The sequence below is a fragment of the Triticum dicoccoides genome, unplaced genomic scaffold (genome assembly GCF_002162155.2).
Source record: "Triticum dicoccoides isolate Atlit2015 ecotype Zavitan unplaced genomic scaffold, WEW_v2.0 scaffold47297, whole genome shotgun sequence".
Taxonomy (NCBI): Eukaryota; Viridiplantae; Streptophyta; class Magnoliopsida; order Poales; family Poaceae; genus Triticum; species Triticum dicoccoides.
This window is the reverse complement of record NW_021275144.1, coordinates 35,522-39,374: the sequence shown is the minus strand read 5'-3', so window position 1 is coordinate 39,374 and position 3,853 is coordinate 35,522. Positions and strand designations below refer to the sequence as shown.

General features: G+C 53.3%; 6 non-coding genes and 1 pseudogene across 6 annotated transcripts; all 7 read left to right on the top strand.

Annotated features, from left to right (window-relative positions):
• The first annotated feature begins 1,152 nt into the window (after positions 1-1,152).
• On the top strand, positions 1,153-1,271 carry LOC119346709. The gene has a single exon (XR_005167888.1). It is a non-coding gene; the product is annotated as a 5S ribosomal RNA (ribosomal RNA).
• Positions 1,272-1,568: 297 nt separating this feature from the next.
• On the top strand, positions 1,569-1,687 carry LOC119346675. The gene has a single exon (XR_005167855.1). It is a non-coding gene; the product is annotated as a 5S ribosomal RNA (ribosomal RNA).
• Positions 1,688-1,984: 297 nt separating this feature from the next.
• LOC119346680 lies at positions 1,985-2,103 on the top strand. Its single transcript, XR_005167860.1, has one exon. It is a non-coding gene; the product is annotated as a 5S ribosomal RNA (ribosomal RNA).
• Positions 2,104-2,400: 297 nt separating this feature from the next.
• On the top strand, positions 2,401-2,537 carry LOC119346720 (annotated as a pseudogene).
• A 297-nt stretch (positions 2,538-2,834) lies between these two features.
• LOC119346697 lies at positions 2,835-2,953 on the top strand. Its single transcript, XR_005167876.1, has one exon. It is a non-coding gene; the product is annotated as a 5S ribosomal RNA (ribosomal RNA).
• A 297-nt stretch (positions 2,954-3,250) lies between these two features.
• LOC119346686 lies at positions 3,251-3,369 on the top strand. The gene has a single exon (XR_005167865.1). It is a non-coding gene; the product is annotated as a 5S ribosomal RNA (ribosomal RNA).
• A 297-nt stretch (positions 3,370-3,666) lies between these two features.
• Positions 3,667-3,784, top strand: LOC119346726. The gene has a single exon (XR_005167903.1). It is a non-coding gene; the product is annotated as a 5S ribosomal RNA (ribosomal RNA).
• Positions 3,785-3,853: the final 69 nt, after the last annotated feature.

The window sequence follows — 3,853 nt, the reverse complement described above, 5'->3', positions numbered from 1 at the left end:
GTGAGGCTCGGGGAGTGGCTAGCTAGATGCTACGTGACACGGTGAGCATGACGGACACCAGTTTGTGGCCGGAGGATGACCGGGAGCAGGTCGGCGACGAGCTCCACGGCGGTGGGTGCGGTTGAGCTCCGGGAGGTTGCTACACGGCTCGGGAGCAAGAACGGAAGGGAGGGGAAGATGGCTAAGCTCACAGTGAGTGCGACGGAGTCCTTGGTGCGGCCGGAGATGGACCGGAGCGACGACGGCGTTGAAGGGGATCTCCGGCGACGGTGAGCTCGGGCGAGGTCGGTGCGGTGGACTCGGGCGTTGCGAGCGCTCGGGGCTCGGCTGCTCGATGAAGTGGACAGCGGCGGAGCTCCTGGACACGGTGGCACGGCGTGGGGTGGACGGAGGGCGTGGCTACGGCGAGGGGGTGGCGGCGATGGCGTCGGCCATGGCTGGGGCGTGCGAGGGGGAGGAGCTGGAGAGGAGAGGGGGTGTCTGGGGGGTTCGGGGGAGAGAGGGAGGCTGATCCACGGCGTTAGCCGGGCGAGGGAGGCGGCGAGGCGGCGAGCAGCTGCGTGGCGAGCTGCAGTGCCGCCGCCGAGCACCTTGGCTGCCTGCCTGGCGAGCCAAGCAGCTCGCTGGAGCGGTGGCCGGGCTGGGCCGGCCAGGTGGGCTGGCTGGTGGGCCTGCGGTGGCGCCAGGTAAGTTTCCCCTTTTTTTCTGTTTCTGTTTTCTTTTTTTAATATATCTGCAACTTTGTTGAATTTAATAAAATACCTAGGCAACTTCAAAAATCACCAAATTACTCCTGGTCCATAGTTGGATTATTTCCAACATGAAACATTTTAGTTTGGAGGTATTTGAGCATTTAAATATTTTATATAATTTTAAATGCCCAAATTCAAATATTTATGATTTAATTCAAAAACCCTAAGATGGCCTAGGAAAATGTGCACCACTTTTGGCAGGGGTTCTGAACCAAGACAAAAATGATGGGCATTTTAGAAGGGCATTTCAGGTTCATTGAAAAAGTTTTTAGTAAACCCTAGTTGGTTTCAGAGGGGGCTGGGGGTTCTGTCATCCCCATTTCAAGTTTCTGATGAAAGAGTAAACATGATGCAACACTCTAATGCATGACTAGCTAGGGTGTGACAGGGGTAACATGTCGGATGCGATCATACCAGCACTAAAGCACCGGATCCCATCACAACTCCGAAGTTAAGCGTGCTTGGGCGAGAGTAGTACTAGGATGGGTGACCTCCTGGGAAGTCCTCGTGTTGCATTCCCTTTTTAATTTTTTTCGCGCCGCTTGCAAAACAAAACGCACGTGTAAGTAATATATTTACCGTGTTTTATTATTTTGCACGAGTGCGGTAAGTCATAGCTGGGTGCTCACGATTCACGGGTCCAGCGTCGGCGTTGTGGCGTGGCAAGCGTGCACTGGTGCGGTTGAGAGGGAGGGGTGGAAACCGCGTTAAACTCGTCTCCGTAGTTGAGAGGGAGCGGCCAAAGCAATGTACAATCGTCTTTGTAGTGGAGCTGGGAGGGGCAAGGATAAGGGACGAAGACCGGGGTAACATGTCGGATGCGATCATACCAGCACTAAAGCACCGGATCCCATCAGAACTCCGAAGTTAAGCGTGCTTGGGCGAGAGTAGTACTAGGATGGGTGACCTCCTGGGAAGTCCTCGTGTTGCATTCCCTTTTTAATTTTTTTCGCGCCGCTTGCAAAACAAAACGCACGTGTAAGTAATATATTTACCGTGTTTTATTATTTTGCACGCGTGCGGTAAGTCATAGCTGGGTGCTCACGATTCACGGGTCCAGCGTCGGCGTTGTGGCGCGGCAAGCGTGCACTGGTGCGGTTGAGAGGGAGGGGTGGAAACCGCGTTAAACTCGTCTCCGTAGTTGAGAGGGAGCGGCCAAAGCAATGTACAATCGTCTTTGTAGTGGAGCTGGGAGGGGCAAGGATAAGGGACGAAGACCGGGGTAACATGTCGGATGCGATCATACCAGCACTAAAGCACCGGATCCCATCAGAACTCCGAAGTTAAGCGTGCTTGGGCGAGAGTAGTACTAGGATGGGTGTCCTCCTGGGAAGTCCTCGTGTTGCATTCCCTTTTTAATTTTTTTCGCGCCGCTTGCAAAACAAAACGCACGTGTAAGTAATATATTTACCGTGTTTTATTATTTTGCACGAGTGCGGTAAGTCATAGCTGGGTGCTCACGATTCACGGGTCCAGCGTCGGCGTTGTGGCGCGGCAAGCGTGCACTGGTGCGGTTGAGAGGGAGGGGTGGAAACCGCGTTAAACTCGTCTCCGTAGTTGAGAGGGAGCGGCCAAAGCAATGTACAATCGTCTTTGTAGTGGAGCTGGGAGGGGCAAGGATAAGGGACGAAGACCGGGGTAACATGTCGGATGCGATCATACCAGCACTAAAGCACCGGATCCCATCAGAACTCCGAAGTTAAGCGTGCTTGGGAAGTTAAGCGTGCTTGGGCGAGAGTAGTACTAGGATGGGTGACCTCCTGGGAAGTCCTCGTGTTGCATTCCCTTTTTAATTTTTTTCGCGCCGCTTGCAAAACAAAACGCACGTGTAAGTAATATATTTACCGTGTTTTATTATTTTGCACGAGTGCGGTAAGTCATAGCTGGGTGCTCACGATTCACGGGTCCAGCGTCGGCGTTGTGGCGCGGCAAGCGTGCACTGGTGCGGTTGAGAGGGAGGGGTGGAAACCGCGTTAAACTCGTCTCCGTAGTTGAGAGGGAGCGGCCAAAGCAATGTACAATCGTCTTTGTAGTGGAGCTGGGAGGGGCAAGGATAAGGGACGAAGACCGGGGTAACATGTCGGATGCGATCATACCAGCACTAAAGCACCGTATCCCATCAGAACTCCGAAGTTAAGCGTGCTTGGGCGAGAGTAGTACTAGGATGGGTGACCTCCTGGGAAGTCCTCGTGTTGCATTCCCTTTTTAATTTTTTTCGCGCCGCTTGCAAAACAAAACGCACGTGTAAGTAATATATTTACCGTGTTTTATTATTTTGCACGAGTGCGGTAAGTCATAGCTGGGTGCTCACGATTCACGGGTCCAGCGTCGGCGTTGTGGCGCGGCAAGCGTGCACTGGTGCGGTTGCGAGGGAGGGGTGGAAAACGCGTTAAACTCGTCGCCGTAGTTGAGAGGGAGCGGCCAAAGCAATGTACAATCGTCTTTGTAGTGGAGCTGGGAGGGGCAAGGATAAGGGACGAAGACCGGGGTAACATGTCGGATGCGATCATACCAGCACTAAAGCACCGGATCCCATCAGAACTCCAAAGTTAAGCGTGCTTGGGCGAGAGTAGTACTAGGATGGGTGACCTCCTGGGAAGTCCTCGTGTTGCATTCCCTTTTTAATTTTTTTCGCGCCGCTTGCAAAACAAAACGCGCGTGTAAGTAATATATTTACCGTGTTTTATTATTTTGTACGAGTGCGGTAAGTCATAGCTGGGTGCTCACGATTCACGGGTCCAGCGTCGGCGTTGTGGCGCGGCAAGCGTGCACTGGTGCGGTTGAGAGGGAGGGGTGGAAACCGCGTTAAACTCGTCTCCGTAGTTGAGAGGGAGCGGCCAAAGCAATGTACAATCGTCTTTGTAGTGGAGCTGGGAGGGGCAAGGATAAGGGACGAAGACCGGGGTTACATGTCGGATGCGATCATACCAGCACTAAAGCATCGGATCCCATCAGAACTCCGAAGTTAAGCGTGCTTGGGGAGAGTAGTACTAGGATGGGTGACCTCCTGGGAAGTCCTCGTGTTGCATTCCCTTTTTAATTTTTTTCGCGCCGCTTGCTAAACAAAACGCACGAGTTGAGAGGGAGCGGCCAAAGCAATG